This window comes from Tinamus guttatus, unplaced genomic scaffold (genome assembly GCF_059628265.1).
Source record: "Tinamus guttatus ecotype Peru unplaced genomic scaffold, ASM5962826v1 Tinamus_guttatus_pri_ptg000472l, whole genome shotgun sequence".
Taxonomy (NCBI): Eukaryota; Metazoa; Chordata; class Aves; order Tinamiformes; family Tinamidae; genus Tinamus; species Tinamus guttatus.
The window spans coordinates 1933062-1954543 of NW_028289006.1; the positions used below are offsets into that span (position 1 = coordinate 1933062).

General features: G+C 45.4%; 1 protein-coding gene across 4 annotated transcripts in view; it reads left to right on the forward strand.

The window, feature by feature from the left end:
- Window positions 1–21482, forward strand: part of GRIN2B (glutamate ionotropic receptor NMDA type subunit 2B) — a 238537-nt gene that overhangs the window by 28473 nt on the left and 188582 nt on the right. The window lies entirely within an intron of this gene.

Sequence of the window (21482 nt, forward strand, 5' to 3'; positions counted from 1 at the left end):
GGCGGCTGCCGCATCAGCGAGAGCCCCCTCCGGCCTCCCGCTCACGAGCGGCCTAATGCAGGGGCCGGGGCCGCGGCGGGAGCGGCTCGGCGCCCGCCTGCGCGGAGGTGCGGGGCTATTTTAAGTCCACGCACGTCAGGAGACTTCATCTAAACGTACGAGGCGCTGGATTCAGCCAACTCCAGGGGCTCTAATTTATCCCCGTCCTTCCCTCTCCCGCCGCCGCTCCCCGGTGCCGCTGTGGCGGGGCTGCCGGCGGGCCCCGCGGCTCCGCGCAGCCCCTTCCCCAGCGCGGGGCTGCCTCGCAGGGCTGCGCTCGGCCATGGCGCGGCCGCGGGCGGCTCCGCTCCGCTCCGCTCCGCGCAGCCCCGCCGCGTCCCCCCATAAGATGGAGGCGCGGCCAAGGCGGCCGCGCTGCCCGCCGCAAGGTGCGCAGCCCCGCGGGGGGGTCCGCGGCGCCAGCCCCCCCGGCCCGCGCCTCGCCGCGCTGCGCGCACCCGCGCCCAGGAGCGGGGCAGGAGGGGAGAGCCCCACGCAGCCGGGCAGCCCTCCCGAGTACCCCCTCCTCCTATCCCCCCTTCTCCAGACCAAAGGGGGCGGCAGGAGGCACCCACAGCGAGGGGAGCGGACGCGGGCTCGCTGTGGGGCACCCCGAGCCCAGAGGGACCCCCACATTCTCTCGCCCTGCTTCCTGCCCCTTGGAGAGGGGTGGCAGAGCTGCCGTTAAAAACCGGGAGCGAGGCCCTTTGGAGAGCCACCTTTCCTGCCATATTCCGGCTGCGCTTCTATAAATATCTAAGGCTTCCCAGGGTTTATCCGCGCTTGGATCCTCCCTGCCAGAGAGCGCTCCCTCCCTCTCTCCCTCCCTCCCTCTTTCCTCCGCAAGTGGGAGTAGAAACTTTACCTGTGCGGAGAGGAGGCGTGGGGGAGCATTTCTCCTTTTTTTTTTTTTTTTGGGTGAGGATTTCTCTGTCCCCACAGCAGCTCCGGGTCTCAGCTGCCTGAGACCCCCGCGGGATTGGGAGGCTGCCCCATCCCGTGCGTGTTGTGCCCTCGGCAGAGCCCCTAAAAGCACAGTGAGGGAGGGAGGGGATAAGGACACCATCAAGGCAAGGGCAGATCCACATCCGGCCCTCCGCAGCCCCTCGCCCCCTGCCTGGGCTTTTGCAGGAGGATTGGAGGTCAGGCAAGACCTTCCCAGCCATGACCCTAGATTTGGGCAGAGGCAAAGAGGGGGAGGAAGGGGCAGGGGGCTGTCACAAAGCTCAGATGCTCATTCATGGGGACAGGGAGCATGAGTCCCCCTGTACCCTTTTAATTCCCAGTCTCTCCTACTGCTTTTACCCAGGACTTTGCCTTCCCTGCAAGCCCTAGCACAGGCAAAAGGAGGTGCCTCCTAATATTGTACCATTGAACAACAGGGATCCTGAGGCCTTGCAAGCTGTGCGGGGTGGGGAGATGGCTAGTCCACCCCCTCGACCCCCAAGGGTCTCTTGCTGACAGGCAGGAGAGCTGGGCGTGCAGCACTCCTGGTCCAAGGACCCTGGTGCTGCCCTGCAGCCAAGCCCTGGGGTAGCAGAGCAGGGGGATAGCACATGGGGTGACGGGTGGCCTGATGTGCCCCAGCTGCGGCTCTGTGGGGAGCAGCAGTGCGTGGGTGGTTGCAGGGTGCTCTGTAGGAGGGGATGCACGCAGGGTGCTCTGCAAGAGGGAAGGGGTGGATATGGGGGATTTTCAAGCTCTCACCCACGCCACCCTGAAGCAGCAGTTTGTGTTGCCTCCATATCTCCTGGTTCCCCTTCCCCGCCAGCACTGCCTTGTTTCCCCATCCAGGGTGCAGGTCTCAGAGAAATGGGGTGGGATGGGGCAGGTCGAGGGAGGAATGGGGGAACAGGCTGGGGGCCAAGGGACCCACATCAGCTTTCCCTCAGCCCTGCCTTCAGTAGGCAGAGGTAGATCTCATCAGGGAGAAGGAAAGCATGGTCAAAGCTGGTGCTCTTCCTGGGAACCCTGAGCTCTGCCAGACCTGTTGGCTCAGCCCACTCCAATCCTGGTGCCTCTTGCAAACCCCTCATCAGTGAGACCCATAGCCAGGCAAAGGAGGGCACTGGGAGCAGACCCCACTGTCCTTGTCTGGGCAGCATTCTCAGGATGCCTGAGCTGGTGGCCAGGTTTTACACTGTACCCCGATATCCAAGAGCATGAAGAGATCACGGGAGATGCAAAATACAGAGCAAGGGCTAAAATCCCCACCTTCCATCCCTATTTATTCATGTAGGCTTTGATTTTATTCCCATTTTGGAATATCAACTGTTGCTGTAGAAAAAACTCCATTAACCTACAAACTTCCTCAGCCCTCATCTGTCGGGGGAAAGGTGCTTGAATTCTGCATTTCGTCTTGCCACTGGAGCTCATCTGGGGCAGTTGTGCTTGGTCTGGAAGAGGGCAGGTGGATGCCGGCTCCAGTGCCTAAGACATTCTGCTCTAGCGCATGGAGACGCGCTTGGATTCCCACACTGGACTCTTGTTGCCTGGGCTGGCACCAGGAATTGGTGCTGTAGCGCTCAGTGTCTCTGCAGTACCATGTGGGAGGTCTGGATTTGATTCCCAGTGCTATTTTCTCATTTCCCCAATCTGGCAGAGGATGGGAGTGCTGTGCAGACAGCGCTGTTTGTCTCCCTGCAATGGACTTCATTCCCTGCTCCTGTCTTTCGCTCCTTAGGGTGGGCCAAAGCTGCTTGTGAGCTGGCCTGGCCTGTGGGCTGGTCCCTAGAGGTTTAAGCTGCTTGGCTTAGGGAGACCACAGCCCCACTCTGGCTGTACTCAGCATGGCTTGGTGGGTAGCGGGGAAAGAGAGTTGTCCTGCAGTTGAAGAATATGGAGTGGCTTTTTATTTTGTGTGTGTGTGCGTAAGCCTCTATTTATCACAAAGAAATGTATTTATTGATAGGAGAGATGAATTAGATGATCTTTTTGAGAGATATGGCTTCGTACACCAAGACTGCCTTGTCTACAGTGGGATACCAGTGGTACCCGCTCTGCCTGATGTCCAGATGCTAAGACTGCCCGACTCTTTTGTGATTCTGTGATCAGTCTTCTTGGAGATACGCTTATACTTGGTAGAAAAGCAGGGAGAGATTGGGAGAAATGTGACTGATAACGGCTCGCAACCTGGTCCATCCTCCAGCTACCCGTCTGTAAGAATTCTTTCTACCACAGTGAATCAACTTGTTCAGTCACTTCGCCGCAGTCAAACGTACCAGGTACTGCTCTGGGTGCCGCCCTGCATAAGATGAAATGGCATTTTGGAGATCGCAGTATTGAAACATGTGGAAGGGGAAGAAGAGGCAAGTCGGAGAATAAAAACTAGGCATGACCTTCCTACTACCATTGTCTTGTATTTTACTCTGAGTCTTACTTTTTGCTTCAGCTAAATGCGTCATAGCAGGAGCTAGAAAGACTATTTCTCTGGCCATGAAGAAGGTTCCAGTGACTTGTCTTGCTTCTCTATCCAAAAGCAGGAGAAGAGGTTCCCAGCAGGTTGAGATTGATGCTGCTCTAGCAAAGTTAATAGCAGTTGTCTAGTTAGAAGCTCTAGTTACCAGTTAGCACTGATAAATGCTTGAGAATCAGGAGACTAACCAAGCCAGGTTAAAAGTCAAAGCTTCCTTTTATTTTTTTTTTTTTGGAGGGAGGGGAATAATCCACCTTTTATAGTTCAAGAACTCAGGGCTTTCTTGAGCCACAAGTCACTAGTTTCCAGACCGAATTGTGCGTCAGTGTGTGAACCGACGTGTTTAAAAGTTGACCAAGTGCACACTGGTGATCTGTGCAAACCAGGCACCGCCATGTGCCTGAGGTCACCTGCAGTGAAAAACACTGTGTGTGCTGTTGATTGGAGGCAAGGAGAGTACTCTGGGAAAGCAAGCTTATCCCCTTGCCTGCAGAGAAACGAATCTGTGGCACTGGGCAGTGTGCAAACTGTGCTGTGACCAAGCCAATTTATACCATAGCTAATTTGGATCTTTTGAGGCGTAGCTGCTCTTTGTTTAGTATTTCGTTTTTTTTAGAAGCAGGAGAACCTGGAGCACTAGCCTTGGGCAGGAGGAGCGGTTGGCTTCTATTTCTTTATATTTTACATATCCACTGCATGTTTTTAGCATTAGGGAAATAAAAAACACTGCTTCCTCCGTAGTTATGCCCACTAAAAATGGGAAAGGAAATTGGGAAGTGAAGCAGTTTGCCCTATGGTACGTGTTCTATAATTTACCATCGATTGATATTTCCTGATGATGATTCCAGAGGGGATCTATCGTCTGTAAAATACGGTGTGCTGGATAGGCATCTTCGCTTTCCAACATTAACAATATAAGGCAACAATCAGAGCCACAAATATACAGGGATTGATTAAGCTTCTGGGGAAAATGAGGAATTATGAATGGGAGTGTGGTTATTGGCTCAGATTGAAGAGATGCGAAGTTGATACTTCTGTAGCATTCACTCCCCATCTCTATCTGTATCAAAGATTCTCATCAAAGAGTCAGTGGACATGGCTCAGTTGAAGGTTGCCAGGTCAGAGTATTGAAGATCCTCTCTCTCAATTCCCAGAACACATACAGTGTCATTTTTATTGATGTGGATGTCTGTATGGAAATATTTTTAGGTAAGAAATGTCTATAGAAGAATGGGAATTTAGTCTTCATGGCTACCAAACACAGGTGTGAGGCCACCAGTTCATCTGATCTGAATAACTCAGCAGACAATGTTTACTGCCACCACTCACCTCTGGCATGTTATGCATATAGGAGCTCATGTCCTGTTTACTGTGAGTGTGACAAGCTCATAAGTTATTTCTGAAGGTAGGAGTCAGCCTAAACTAGTTTAGCTCTGTGCAGCTACCTGGTTTTGAGATAGGAATAATTCTTGTTTACTGTGGTCCTAGATGTGAACCACTGGAAGAATTAAATGACTCTAGTTGTCATCATCCTCTACAGGATCTATTGTCCAGCCTATGTGTGAGCTTCTGATGTAATCGTTTATACAGAATGGTCAAATTATACTATATATTTACAAATGTGGTTAAGCCTCACTTAGTTAACTGCATTGTGTTTGGGGGCTGCACTTTTTAAAAGGGAAGGACTGGGGACGGTGTGGAGGAGTGAACAAAGACCATGATCACAGATCATCGAAAACAAGATCTGTAAAGAAAGGCTGAGAGAACAAGGAAAGCTCGGGTTGGAGAAAAGGCAACTGTGAGTGGATACGTAACTGTCTGCAAATACATAAAAGATCATTACTGAAAGAGGACAGGAGCAATTGTTCTCATAAGTCACCAAGGACAGATCAGGAAATAAATGTTTAAGATGAGGCAGAGAGAATACATATTGCACAATAAATTAAATGTTTACTGCAAAAAAAAAGTTATAGGTGGCAGTAGAAGATGCTTACAAAAGTGGCAGAATGGCTGTGACTGAAGATATTTAAATCTTGATGTACGTGATTGACTATTAAATCATCAAATTGTATCTAATAAAGGTTGTTGTCAGTGGGCCATGAATCATGATATTTGCATGCCTAATCAAACAATTTTGGGAGAAAGGTAATGAGGTCAATCTGTTTTGTATGCAGAAGGAAGGGACTGGCTGTCCCCTCTGAGGAAACCTTTCCTACCTGAGCATGTCTGACACTAGCTCTGTGCTCTGAATCTTGTACAGTACTTGTAGGACTTGACATTATAGTGTTGACTGGCACCACAACTTGAGCTCTACTCTGAAAAGCGTATCAGGACCTCCCAGAGATCTCATTTTCAAAACCTCTGATATGTTTTGAAAGCACTTCCTATACTGGCGGGCTGCTAGAGCCATCAGCAGTAGAAATCTTTTCATAAGAGGCTTACAGCTTTGTCCCATGTGAAGCATGCTTCAATAGTTGCAGGGGCAGTTCTTTAAACCTTGGTTAAGTTGCGCTATTCTACACTGAGACCATGTCTCTTTTCATTAGGAAGCTTCACATATTTGTAGCCATTGCTCTTAAAGTTTTGCACTGTTCCAGCATCTGAGTATCTAGTATTTCAAAATCTGATACTGCAAGGAGACATGAAGTATGTCTTCACATGCTGAATGATATGAAAATGCACACTTTGCTATTTTATGTTGTGGCTCCTTTATGTTGTAAGTTGAGCCACAGTTTAAAGCCATCTTATCTTTACTCAACTTTGCTGTTTCCAGTATTTAAAATGGGATCTGAGAAGTCATGAATGTAGTGATTTCTGAGAACTGGTACTCTCATCAGCCAGCCTTCACAGTCTTGTCTCTCTGTACTGGGAGTTGGAAAGTTGAGTAAAGTTCGGGTTTGGATGGAAGGCTTCGCTAATGGGTTCAGAAAAGGAGTCCCTAAATTTGAGTCAGTAGTGACTGCTATGAGTATCAGGAAAGGCTGAAGGTGCCACTTTGAGACTGCAAGTTTTGCCTGCATTGGGAAGATACCGGTCACCTATGTGACCTAAAGACTAAGCTGAGCTAGTGAACCCATGCTGAAGAGATAGATATTATGCTAGTGTGCTCTGTGTATCAGTAGAAAGCAAAAGTGTAGTAGAAAGACACCCTTGCTGGTAGATTTACTTTTTTATCAGAGCAACAAGCATGTAATCCTGACCTCTAGCACTTTTCCTAAGAATGAGGAGCTTTCTGCACAGGTGACCAGGGCAATAGAGTAAATGATGTGTTAAGCTTTCTTTGCTATTTTACTTGGATTTGAAATTTTTATTTCACCTCTTCTCCTAACCTCTTAGGATTGTCATACACTATTGAGGAACTAAGACACATGGTTCTTTCTGGTAACTTAATTGTTTCTTGCATACATAACATCTGCAGAATTTGGAGAACTTTGCAGAGGAAACAAATGCAAAACTTGCAAATCTATTATTTCAAGGCAGACCAGAGGGTGAGATGGTTCCTAGGAGCCATCTGAGATAGATAACATTTGATGGCATGAACCTGCTGATAATTTACTCCTGCAAATGCCATGTCCTACATCCCAGCTAATTGACTAATGAACAGGAAATTGTTTTCAGGTGATTGGCATTATAGTCTAATGAGATCTGAAGACAGCAGCAGCCACAGATGGGCTCCAGCTGTGGGCCATGAGCAAAGTACAGGAGGATAGGTTAAAGGAGAGGTGAATCTCAAAGACCTATGGTTGCAATTTGTCACAACAAAGACTGTTTGCTTCCCTGTGACACCTGTGACATATGATGCATCAACATTCCCAGTTGGCAGTAAGGTCCTATAGGCACAGTGATTGCCATGAAAGGCAAAGGACCTGCACAAGTAGCAGCTGGAAACTAATTGCACAAGATCTTCTAGCCTCCTAAAGCTGGGTCTGATTCCAAAGGCAATCTTAATTCTTCAGGGTATCTGGACATAGGTGCTTTTGAAGTCTGCTGTGAGAAGCGCAGCTCCAGTGATGCGTGGAAAGGTGTAGATATGTTGACAGCTGTTCCCAGGGAAGGAGGGAGACAGGGTTGCTTCTGCAAATCTCTTTGTGCTTGGTAATGTAGGAGGTTAATTAACTACACATGACTGAATTGCTGGGGAATTTCTGTCACAGGAGTCTGCTGAGAAATGCATTTGAAGTGCATTGTGGCAGAGAAAATAAACAAAAATGCACTTGCTCACAGCTACTTGCACGTAGGCATGCGTTTGTGGAAAGCATATGGGAGGGATCTGCACTTGCTGCACCTCTCTTTCTGCTCCTCCTCCTCTCTAAGTTTGCAGTATCACTGGCTGCTGTAGTCAGTGGTCTAAGAATCCCAGGAGAGAATCCCTCATGTCAGACGTGTCTCAGCAGAGAAAAGCTGAAACATCAGAGGATGACAGTCCCCAAGGGAGAGTCTAATGAAAGCAACAGAATGACATAATCTGTTCACTCGGTCTCTCCTCTTCGGTTCTTCACATTTTTAGTACAATTTGAAATTACCCTCTAATTTATTACTGCAAAAATGAATATATATATATATATATAAAATTAGAATTGCAAAGACAGTGTCCAGAAACCTTGAAAGTCAAAGTATAAAAGCTGCTTGGATGTGCTCTGAGGTACCATGTATTCAAGAGTTCTGAGAGGAAGCTTTTAAACCTCCATCTGGAAGTGACAAAAGTGGTAAATATCACAAAAGCATAAATAGAATCTTAGGAAAGACATCACGATTATTTCATTACATGATGGGGGGTCTATATCCTAAAGAGACGGAGGTAGCAATTAAGTAGCTTTGAAAATAGGGCAGCTGTGGGATGGCTGCCTTGAAAGACGTGGTGATTCTTACAGAAAGCTCCCTCTGAACCTCTGGTTTGAAAGTTTACAAAATGTAATAGCTGTAAGGATCACGCTGTATCACATTTAATTTGAATCATTTCAGTGGGGACTAAAAGGGCTAAAAGACTCTCTGAACCTCAGTGTTCAGAGACCCTTGCAGAAGCTGAATGCCTGTGCCCTGGGGCTCCCTGAAGCAGAAGCAGAGCCACAGCGGGTCTCTTCTGTGAGCAACCCTTTCTGAGCAATGGTTCTTTTTTATTTTATTGTTTATTGGAGAGAGGAATAACTTTGGGAAATGAGGCGGTGTGCTATAACGGTTAATGGCAGATCTTGCCTAATTCCTCATGCTTCTGCTGTTAGGACATTAAGGTGAAATCATGAGGTTTGTCTCTTCCCCCTTATCCACTGCTTGTCATGGAGATCTCTGGCCTCAGCTTGTGACATTAGAGATGCTGATTAAAGTTTCTGGTGAGAGAGGTTTGTAATGGTTGAAATGGTTTTACTACCCAACAAAAATATAGCAATTTCATAGATTTTACTGATTCTGCATTGAAATTAATTAGGGTATTTGATGTGTTTGCATGCAACCCTCCCCCCCCCCCCAAAAAAAAAACCTCAAGAGAACAAGCCCCAAATAGCTAACAGCCTTACAAGTAGAAAAATAATAGGGTTTTGGGTGACGCATTCTGTTCTGCATAGTTTGGAGTAGAAACTTGTTCCTCAGGCTATCCTAGCCAACAGGAGAGCCCAGACCACTGGATCTTCTGCAGTAATGCTTTCTCAGTTGGATCTCTTCCAGTTGGAGCTGTTCTACTTTATATAAATGCCTATTCATTGTGCTGGAGAGGGAGTGCTCTAACGACTGGGCTGTGGAGTTAGTTTCTTTCTCTGGCCCAGGATAAAGTAATTACTTACATAAAGGGAAATTACTTCATCAGGAAAGAAACAGCAAAGCAGACTCTATAGCCCAGAGGCTGTGGAGTCCCCTAAGGTATGTGAGGTACAGGAGCTATTTCTTCCTCCAAATTAGCTTGTGCAGACTGGGTGTGTTCTTGTTATATTTTGGATGTATTAATATTTCCCAGTGACAACAAAATGTTTCATTGAAAATTTTTCATCCAGTTCCAATGCTCGCTCCAGGTGGGAGAAAAAACGACAGGAGGAAGTGAAAGTCCAGGGAACAAAGACCTGATCCTCAAAGAATCTGCTCTTGAGCGAAGGATGAAGCACGAGAATTATAGAGCCTGTGTGGCAGGAAACCAGAATTATTGCTGCAATGATTTTTTTTTGTTGTTTTCTATAATATGCAGGTAACTCTTTAAAGTTGTCCCTAGAATTTTAAAATCTCTTGAGATTTTCATTCCTGTAGTTTTTATTGCTTCATGTATCCCTCTCATTGTTGATAATACTTTTGCTCTTATAAGCTTGATGAGGTCTCAGTCTTTTATGGAAAAGGGAATGTTTGCAGAAGCTAACATTTACTGTGGGAGACTTATCTGCAGAAGATCCCCAGGGAGTCAATAGAGGAAATGGGGCTCTTTTCATGGGGAGTGTAGAGTGAATGTATTCCAGCTTCCTCTCCAGAGATGTTCATCTCTCACTGTTGACTACAAAGGGAACCTAAGCAGATGAGTTTTTAAAGGACTTTAAGCCTGTCTTTTATCCTGTATGTATGCATGCTAATGTTTTGTGTTGGGGGCTGGAAGAGGCAGAAAATGTGTTTAAATAATCCTTGTCACAACACTTAGTTTGGAACAAAGCTGTGATGGAGGAGGAACCCACAAGTCTTCTAATCCCTGCTCCTCTGCCTTGCACTCCACTACTGAAGGAAGGAGACTGCCTAATTTTTTTTTTTTTTTTTTTTTGAACATGTGGGCCTGGAGAACCCTCAGTCTGGTTCTGATGTAAAAGGTCCTTGAACATTATTTGAATTTGCAAGAAAGACCATGTAACTGGTTCAGTCCACACAGTCCAGCCATGATTTCTGATCTCTTCAGACATAAATTTCTAACCAGCAAGTGGCACATTAGTGCATGAAATTCAATGACATGACCACATAACATAGGACTGCGAGAGGTAGCGGGATCACTGGAACAGGCTGCCCAGAGAGGTTGTAGAGTCTCCTTCTCTGGAGATCTTCAAAACCCGCTTGGATGCAGTCCTGTGCCACGTGCTTTAGGTGTCCCTGCATATGCAGGGGGGTTGGACTAGATGATCTCTAGAGGTCCCTTCCAACCCTAAGCATTCTATGATTCTATGATTCTATGACTGGTCATAATGCTGCAGGAAGGCAAAGGAGAGATGGCTTGGGTTTCCTACTTCTACAGAAAATGTGCTCCGAAAGAGCAAGTGTAAGAATAACATTTAACTGTGAGTTTCTGTAACTCTATGCCTTCATGCATTTAGAAGCATTGCCCACTTTCACCAAAGCAGACGTTTCCTAAGAAAATATTGCTTGCATGATGAAGCAGAAAAATGGAACAGAACAGAAAATTAGAATTACGGTTTGCCCAGGCAGTCTTAACTGTGTCCTTTTTAGTGCACAGGGTAATGCAGAGATCCATGCATCTTCTCTGACATAATAGTCTTCCCTAGTATTATACTTCAGCAACTATGTCAAAAAAAAAAAACCCAAAAAAACCACAACCCTATAGTGTGTACCTAGGAAAAGAGTCAACTGCAGACCAGGGGTCTTATGCAATATCCCTTTGAAGTCAAGCATTAGATCGGCTCGGGATTAGACCAAATTTAAATGTCTGCTCTGTGTTGCTAGCTATAAAAACCTGCATTATTCCTTTGAATCAGCTATGTTTGGAAATATTATTTTCTATGAATTTGTTAGGTTTTGTCATCTGAGCATGATCTTGAAGAGCTATTGAGATACTGGTTAGGTTGCTGATTTAGTGCCTGCAATGAGTGCTGCATAAATTCCTGATGTCAGCTGCACACACTTGTTACTTTTTGTCTTCATATTTGCAAATTTCCTTAATTTTTAAGCATGCAATATCATGATATTGGTAACACCATCAGATTCTTCAACACTCCTTTTGCTGTATAAAATTTCAGGTATTTGCAGAATAGTCTAATGTATGGCTTTTCCTGCAGTATAAAGCAGGAATGAATATGGAATATGGTTGAGATTTAGTTCTGGAATCAGATTAAGCTGTGTTGTGTTTCCTCCCCTGAAATCCTCATGGACTGCGTCTAGAAGAGAAAAATCAATGATTCTCTGGTAAGAACTGTTTAAAATGGCTGTATTCAGCATAGCTGAGATTTCTATTTGAACAGAAATTGAGTCTTTCGGAGCAACTTAATGGCATTTCCTCATAAATTGAGTAACTTCAAAGAGAAATATAAAATAATAGTTTAAAAGTTACAGGAGAGAGCCTAATGGAAAATCAAAGAACTTGATTTTGCCTCCAGAGATATGATGGGAGAGAAAAAAGGGAGTTAAAGATCTAACTTCTATTTAAAACTCCTTGTTACCCAATGGTGTTGCTAGGATCCCTTTGTTATAGGATGTCTAAATATTTAGTGAACTTACAGAAAATGGCAGAACTACAGCGTTTTGTAATATCTAGGAGGAGCGTTGGATGAATGTATACATTCTGTAGGTGAAGCCTGGAGTTTCAAGACATAACTTGGGCTGTGTCTGTACTGAAATGCCACATTCATCACAACAGCTAAAGGAATATATGACTTGAGTAGAAGTATCTAGATATAGTCCTTTCAATGAAAGATCAACTAACCAATGTGGAGAGAAGGCAAATTTCATTTCTAAGCAGCTATTTAAACTGTGCCCCTTAATGTAACTGGATACAGAACAGGGTTGATTCATACCAGTAAAAAGAAGAATATATGGAGGAAAGGAGTACAACCTTGAGCACCGCTTCCAGTGCACTGAACAGATGGAGTTTCTTTGTGCAAAATCAAAGGGCTTAGGGAAGATGTAGTAATTGAGAATTGCCTTATTGCTTGTGAGAGCAAGGCAGTAAGAGCAGTGGTAAGATTTTTCTTGGCCATAATCGTCATCTAGTTGGCTGAGCCACAGATGCCAAGCTGACCTTCTCCATTCTGCTGAGCTGATCTGGTTTATGCTGATCAGCATTTGGCAGAAAATACCCATTCTTGGTCTGTGCAGGAGATGTGGTCAGGTGGTTTGGCTGTAGGTCCTCTCCTCTAAATGTGTGCATAGGTCTGGTCTTTCTTTCCGTACTAGAAGCATCCCTAGAGGGACCCCAGACGACCCATTGATTTCAAGTAAGTAGAGGCAAGATGTAGAGGTGAGATGTGTGTACATATGCATCTGCTCCCTCTTGCATTTTTTAACATCCATGTACTTTGCAGTATATCTTCTGCTCAGCCCACTTTATGTTTTTTGTCTACTCCGATTGATTCTGTCACTTTTAGCTAAGGTTTGTGGTAGCACTAATCACTGTCATAAATCCAGCCAATACACACACTCTGTGGCTTTTCAAGTGATTTGAGTTCTGCTGCATCTTTTCCCTCACTTCTTTCTTTTGGCAGATAAGGCTAGGAAGTTAAGCAAAAGATGCCTGTGAGGAAGTGGGCTGACATGGGTCATGAGAATAAGCAGCAGCAGGAGGGCAGATTTATACACCTCACTGGACTTTCACTGGCAGTAAATTGCACTCCGATCCTGGGAAAGCCTCGACCGTGAGGGACTAAGAGCCGGGTCATAAATTTCCTTGCACTAGTGGAACATATGCAGGGGAAAGGGTATGAGGGAGTAGCCAGTGCTTTGGTTTTGCCTGTTTTGTGTGGAGAGGTGGTGTGACAACCTGCTCGGTGTGGACAGATGGGCCCTTTGCCCTGAGGCCCAGAGCAGAAGGGAAGCATGCACAGCCAGCAGGAGGGTGTTGAAGATCCCCATTCCATTTGATTTAAGAATTGCTGGGCTGCAGATGCCTTGTGGTCAGAGGAAGCAGCACTGGGCTGTTCAGTGGTTGCACCCAGGAGTCTCTCCCCTCACTGAGCTAAACACCACCAAAGGTGATATCAGTGTTGCCTAAGGTGAGCTCTTGACCCACTCCCAGGCCCCACAGTGATGCACCTTCCCCTTGCTACTCCATGCTCCTTCCTCCTCCTCCAGGCTGTACAAGCCTGACTGCACTTGGTGAAATCTCCCTGGGTTTGGGATCAGGGTGGCCCTGTAGTGCTTCTCCTTGTATCTCCTACCACAGGCAATGGGGCCAGCTAGGGATGGGAAACAAAGCTAGCCCTGCCCCACTGTCCTTGAACTTTCCCTCTGACAGGTGAATTTGGGAGCTGCTGGGGGCTCAGGTGTCAGTGAGGGACAAGGTGGGCAAAACTGTTCTGAGTGAGATTTCAGAGGGAAAAATGTTGGAGAAGGAGAGAAGTTTTCTTTTCCATGACCTAAAAAGCCTCCTTTGCACCCAGGTCCTGTTTCTGGAACTCTGCTCAAGCAGAGCCTGTGTGTGATCTCAAAGAAGGGCTTTGCAGAAGGACTCCTGCCCCACAGCCTTTGGGATAAAGGACAGGAAGGTCTTTGACTCCACTGTTTGAAGGAAGTTAATGTACATGTTTTTTAGCAATGTTGGGCCTCTTTTGAGGGTGTGATCTCCGAAAGGCAGATTTTCTCCTCAGCAGTGGTACATTTGGATGATGCTTAATCTGCACCTGCCCCATACTCACAGCTGTTCTTGCAGGACCTTGCAGGAGTCTCCAGGTGCCACTGCTTTTCCTGAGAGCCTCTTCATGTTCTGACGCAAAGCAGTAGTACAGAGGCACAATGTTGGTACCCTGCTAAAGCTGAATGGCAGCATCCGAAAAACTCCTCGGCAGTTTTCAGTGAGGGATTGATGCTGGGGACAGGCATGTGAGAAATTCATATTGTCTTGTAAATTTGGGAATGTGCCCTAACTTTACTCTGATGACAGACTCTTTGCCTTTGCTTTGTTAGAGTATTTTCATTGGAAATCAAAGAGATTTGAGATATATAGCTGGCTAAGCAGTCATACCTCAGAATAGGATTTGAGGATTAGTAGAGTGGATAATAAATTGAATAGTAGGAGTTAAAATCAGACTGTACTTGTAAAGAAAGCAAAGATGAGAGGTACACCCCTGGAAGGCAGTAATGCCAGAAAGGACACTGGGCTGGTTAGCAAATGAGATAGGGCCTTGCAATGCAATGCGGCAGCAAAGAGGCTAATAAGATTTTTGGACTGCATAAATAGAACTATTGCATTTCAGAGTAAGGAGGTGTTTTATACATGCTTTTAGTCATGTTTTCTTGATGTGCCTGGTCTGAGTGTACCTAGACTATTGAGTTCATTTTTGGAGAACTCTGTGCCCCAAAGATGGCAGCAAATTAGAACAAATTCAGTGGAGCAAGAAAAATGATTAAGGCACTGGAGGGATTGATTTAAGAGGAAAGATTAAAGTAACTAATTACATTTAGCTTGGCCATATGACAATTAAAGGGGAGATGTGATGACTGCCTTAAAGTGTATATTTAAGAATGTAAACATTATAGACAGAGAAAGAGAATTGTTTAGTGCCATTGAAGTGGCTGTTGGTTAGATGCCCAGGCAGCACTGCTAGGGGAGTGTGGGAGCCTGAAAAAAGTGAAGGAGAAGTAAATGTACCCAAACAATAGCAACAAAGCGAACAAAAGGCAGCACTGAATAGACAACACGGAATAGACAACACGGTTTCCGCTGTGAAGTGCAGCAGAGAGTAACGTACCATCCACAGACAAGCAATAGCGGCCTCTGAGCAAAAGTAGCTCTAGGACTTTTGCTGAGAGGGATGTTTAAAAATTGCCAGGAGATGAGGGAGAAGTCCTGCCCCTCAGATCTGCAGAACATGTAGACCGTATTTACCCCTTTCTTTTTGGCCATGGTTGTGTAGTGTTGCACCTACGTCAGGGTGTAGCATTTCTGAAAAGATCATTTGAAGACTGCTGGGAGAAGGTGCAAAGGGATAGTGGCACATGGTGTTAGGCATCCTGTGCAGAGAGGCTGGGAGAGTTGGGCATATCGCATCTAGGGAAAACACATCTGTGGGTGGAAGCACAACTGTCTGCAAAGGCATAAAGGACTGTTATAAAAAGAGGACAGGGGCTAATTATTCCCTTTAGTCACTGAGGACAGATCGGGAAGTAAGTGGGTCCTCTGTTGAAGCTGAGAAAATCGGGATCTGTATCAGGAAGAAGCCTAAGTGTTGGGTGGCAAGAAGCAGTTAGGAGGAGGTGGGGGAATTACTGTGAGAATAGATACCAAGGGAAGACATTAGACACCCACTTATCAAGGGACAACACAGGAATCAGGGGATCAATCATGTTTCGGCAAGGAGCGGGGGAGGGAGCTAAACCAGCTGTTCTGCCACCGAGGGCTCATCTCATTTCTATGGTTTCATAGTCTTTAGAAGGCTCTTGAGCTTGTAAATGAGTCAGTGCTTTGGTGCTTTTTCCTTGCAGGTTATTTGTTTAGGGCATGTCTAATTATGTTTTCTCCTTTGATTATGTATCTCTTTAAATGCTTCTTTTTGCAATGGAGAGACTATGGATGAAATGCACACTTGTTATAAAAAATGCAATGAGAATCTAGTGCCAGCAGAGTATGCCTTATCTGATTTTTTTTTTGCCCCTTTGGTTTGAACCTTCTCAGAGGTATGAAATAACTTAATTAGGTTTTTTGAAAAAAAAAAGTCACTGTGCAGTACTATATCTTCTCGTGTTGACAGGCAAAAGAAAGCACAAAGCAAGGCTGTTCTCACTATGTCTCGTCTAGTTGGCACTTAAGAAATCATGGGCATTTTTCATGGAAGATCCACTTTCGGATGCTAGGAGAACATTCTGTACCTGGGAATGTTAATTTCCTAAACTGTTTTTTAAACCTGAACAATGGGGACTCCCTGAGTGAAATGAAGGGGTGAGGATAAGATATGAAAGTCCTGTGTCCTTTTTATATCTCAGCTAGTGGTTCCAGGCTGTCTGGGTAAATGGGTCTGTCTAGCCCCAAGGGAAGAGCATCCCAAATTTATTCCTCTGCAATACCTGTTTTGAGGTCTGCTATAAAATAAACACTTCAGCTTAGTTCCCTGTGTTATAGTGACTGTGTCTCAGCGACACAGCCAGTTCCTTGGCAATTTTAAGAGGGAGTTCAAAGAGTGATGGGAGTCCAAGGTCAGGGAAACAGATTCTTGCCATAAATTTGGAAGAGCACCTTTCGAGGTAGAGGCTGAAGCACTGTAGGCAAGTGGGGAAATGCTCTCCTGGACTATAGAGAAGACTAGTCTTATAGTAAAGATAGGAGATAGGTCTGCTAGGTCTCACACATGACTTTTACATGCATTGATTTCTACTTAGTTAACAAGCAGCTGTGGTCATTAAAATTGTTTTCCTACCCTGTTTGTTCATCAGTTTGACAATTTCATGCAAACCTATCTTCACTATTGGTTGAAGCTAGCATGTTGGATGGTCAGCTGGAGTGGATGAAATTTAAGCACTTGTCTCTTTGTACTTCTCCTGCCATGGGGCAGGAGTCTCTAGTGAGCATGGTTAGCTGGGGGTCATCATGCCTTAAACCAGAGTAGCAGGATTTGTCAGAGCTCAGGGACAAGGCACTATGTCTGCTTATATGTGAGCTGTGCAATACACACCACCCATCTGTATTCCAAAGTCACACGTCCTTTTGTGTTTGTGAAGTGCTCTGAGACTTTTGGACTGAGGATGCCATAGAAAAACACTTTCTCTTTGCTTGGTCTTGATATACAGAGCTCTGTTCTTGGCATTCTTAAATAGTTTGGCACTACTGAAAAAATAAAAGCGTCATACAGAGCAGAAAAGAACTTCACAAAGCATATTCTGATGAAATCAACTCCTTGAACAGCTGTGACGGGGGCAGGAAAGCAGCCAGAAATAGAGAAGGGAGAATATGATGGGTGATTTATGCTGGCAAATACCAGTCTGTGATGGACGCCAATCCTGCAAGATTTCTGCCTGGAGGAGATCTCAGTGCTTTCTGTTGTGTTAAAGTACATACCTGTGAGGATCTCATCCCAGACTCACAAGGACCTACAGCTAGTGCTAGTTTTGCCAGATATACTGCCTCCTCCTTCTTCTTTTTTTTTTTTTAAATCTAAATATCTATTTATTTGTTTATGGCAGGTAGCTACGGTCTTATGCGGGTTATGACTTGTCCATCCCCATGCAGTGACCAGCCCATGCCTGGGATCTGCAGAGCCTTTACAGAGAACTACACTTCTGTCTCTGGTGCAGTGGATGATTGTGGAAAATTGTGTTTCTACCTCTCCACAGCAGAGCAGAGTATCTCCATCTCTAACTTACCTTTGTAGAATAAAATGTTATATGTTAAAAATAATAAGACTTTATTCTAGAAATTAATCAGTTTTGAGCAACAATGATTAAGAAAAAAAGTCTATTCTTTTCCTAGAATATTAGTACCGCTTGAACAGAATGCTCCTTTTCTGCAAAGCTGCTTATAGTAGCCGTTCAGGTGCACAGATGCATCTTAAACATCAACTTCAGGAATTAACAGCAGCTGTTCTAGAGGTTGTGTGGGGAGAATCATCCAACTGGGAGCCACAGCTAACATGCAAGCTTACTTTTGTAGATGCTGCCGTTAGCAGTTGGCTACACTGTCTTCCCTTCAGTGTGCTGCAGTGCTGGTCAATAAGAGTCTCCTACCCCTGGGGGCTGCATACCTGCATGGCCCCAATCAGTCCTGCTGTGCTCTCGTGCACTGGCATTAGGATACAATGTGTGCAGGGCGTTCTGACCTCCTTCATTTTTGACAGACGGTAGAAGCTGATTGCTGGAGGCAGCCTTTGGTCTACTCCCAGATTGGTTTCAGGGAAGTGTTGGCCGCTTAGAGATGCAATTTCCAATTACCCACCCTGTGACATTATAATGACTGAGAAGCATGAACTTCATTGCATAACACCTTATCTTTACAGTGGTGTATTGTCTTTTCTGAAGGATACACTTAACATACCTACCTTTCCCTTTTCTCTGACTTGCAGTTGGGCCAAGGTGCATACACTGTGTCTTTCCTGTAGACCTTGCCTCTTCTTTTGTTGTACTTTATCCTAGTATCCTGTTACTATTCTGCTAGTATCCTGTTAGGCAACCTTTTTCGCCTGCAACGCTGCAGATTGGAAAGGCTGATGACACCTGAGGTGAATCACTACATGTTGCATGTTGATATATTAACTTTACCTCTTGCTCTGTAGAAGCTTGTGATCCAGACACGGAGATTTTAATGGCTCCCTGCCAATCAGATTAAATATTTAGCAGCAATAGGTTCTGGACATCCCATTCCTGACAGCATGTTTCATGCATCATTTGCTGGAAGTGTTGGGAGAATTTTAGCTACCATTTGCAGACTAACTCCCTCTTCATTGTCTCACTCTTCCTTATCTTCCCTTTCCATTGTCCCTCTCAGTTTTCACCTTCTTTCCTGGCCCTGTTTTCTCTGCCCTGCTTTCTCCCTTCTATTAGTTTTTCATTTCTTTCTCTGATCATTATTCACCAGTGTGCAGATTTGTAAATTGCACCTGGAATAGGTGTCAGTATGTGATGGAAGAGTGGAAGAACCAACTCCATCTAAAGGAACATTCCAACCCTCTTGGTAAAGGACAAGCGACCAGAGAAGGGTGCAGACTGAGTACTTGATTTGGGACCAAACACACCTTTGTCTAGAGAAGCAGCCTGAGGAAAGGGCAGTTGTCAGTGTGTTCCCCTGTCCATCATGCAGCTGCTCTTTCTGCGGGTGCTATCTGCCTTGCTTTTCACATGTGGCGTGGGCTGCTCTGGAGTTCTGTCTGTAGGTCATCCCCTTTCATTTTAATGCCTTCCGGGTTGAAACCTTTTCAAGAAGAGAGTGGATGGGTTCAGTCACCTGACTGCAAGCACTGTGTTGGCTTGCAGCAGTCTTCAGTGTCAGCTGTGCCTACGTAACCCTCAGTATTGGGATGGGTTTTGTCCTGAGGTCCAACAACAACAAGAAAAAGAAAACCAAACAAAACAACAAATATGAAAAAAATGGAGTCCCTCTAGGTGAGGTTTCTGTTCATTCTGACACAAAGCTGTCTGTTGTAATACAAACACTAAAGAAGGGGAAAGGTCCTTCTTCCATTTCCTTCGGTGTGTTGGACAACAGCAGACTTCATTTGTGCAAAGTACACTTGCCTGATGGCTTTCCAAATTTTCACATGAAGTCTACAGAGAGGTCCCTTCAAAGTGGCTGTGTGAAACAAGGATGAACACCGGTAGTACTAGGATTTCTCAGCTGATATTGACCTGATGATGGAAAGAAAAATAAAATCTCCTGAGCTAGTGAGCTCTGTAGGCAGGCTGATGCTCTGCACATTTTCATCTTGTGAACCCTTCTATAAGGCACTCCGTCTTTCATCCATGGCTTGCAGTGTTCTGTGTTCTTCATTATAACTTTGGCTCTTCATTAGCCCCCTTCAATGACTGCTGGATATGTGTATCTTTTCCTTGATTCTTTCTAGCAAATCTGTTCCCTGTCCGAACAAGTCTTTATGGTCCCTGGGTGGCTGGAAATCTTAGCAGCTCTATACAGAAATTCTGTAATTCTCACTGCCTCCATATTCACCCTGTGTGATTGTGGCACCTGGTACCTAACATGGGCTGCTCCTGCAGCCTTGCACTTCTAGTCTAGGAGATGTTGGTAAGTACTGGAGTCAGGTTTTGCAGGAGGGTATCTCTCCCTGCTGTGGCCAGTTTCAAGCCATCTGGCGAAGCATTATCCTGATTATTTCACGTTTCTGTTTGCATGGTGTCTATCCTCTGTTTGCACCCACACTGCTCTTGCACCAGCATGTGCTTCAGGGCATGAGAAAGTGTGTCTTTTCATTGCCACTGCCAAAGGGATGGCTAGAGAGGTGCTTTGCTTTGTTTCTACCAAATACAGAAGGGACAAATTTGCTCAGAGGTAAGGCCATGAAAGCAAAGAAAGTGGAATGTGTGTGCTTGTGCGTGAGTATTTTTCACTTATAAGGGAAGTGGGGGAACCTTTAGGAGAGAGACAGAGGACAGTGGGCCCATTAGGCTAGAGAGGCTGAAGAAAACTACCCTTTTTTGCCCTACTAAGTAGTGCATGAAGCCATTGGCTGTGATATACTAGCATGGGATAGAGCAGGCCAGAGGGCTTAAAGCAAGTCCAAGAATCACCAAAACAGAGTCACAGAACAGCTGGAGCTGGCAGGGAGCACTGGGGATCATATGGTCCAACTGCACTGCCCAGGCAGAATTAGGTAGAAGAGCAGCTTGCCCAGGAACATGAGAAGAGCATAGAGTATTTGAGAAGCTGCGTCAGCAGGGAGGAGGAGTGACATATACTTGTGAATGTAAAGCATAGTAACTACTGAGGACAAAGTCTTTTTTTTTTTCCCCCTCCCCATGGCTTTGGACCTCTCCAGTCCCTTCACCTGCATCTGGTGTCTTATTTCCCTACAGAGGTTGTCTCTGAAGTAACTAATATCCAAGCACCTACCTTGGGGAGTTTGTAGCACTGCCCATTTGCTTATTCTTTCCCTGATGTCAAGCAACCTGGTTTTTTTGTTTGTTTGTTTTTTGTATTTAAGTAGACTTTTAGCCTCCCCCGCCTTTTTTTTTTTTTTTTTAATAAACTTTTGGCAGTGAAGGAAGGAGCGAGGCAAGTGGATCTGGAAAGAGCATTACCTTAGCTACATGCCAGCCTAGGTACATGAACCAACCAAGGGGGCTGTACATCATGCCCACCAACTCAGCTCAGCTCTGGGATGCGCACATGATCTGATATGTCCTCTGATGTCATTAATTAGGAAAGGAGTGATAAATATGTAGTGCTTTTTGTCTTGTTGGGGTATCCCTGACCTCTGGATGGGGTAGTAACTGTGCTGTGCTTCAGCGTATGGTTGGGGAGTTGTTTAAGATCCCAGAAGATTTGCAGGTTCAGAAGATGAAGTACAGACAGGAGGAACAGATCCCAGAGCAGCACAGGGGCAATGTAGTCAGGTGATAATGCATACATGGCTTGTTTGTTCCAGCTTTTCCCTCTCTCTCCTGAGATAAATATCATGGCAAGAGACAAATATCATGGCAAGAGGTTACTTTCAGACTATGTGCTTGGTTTAAAGAACCTGAGCGCCCTTGC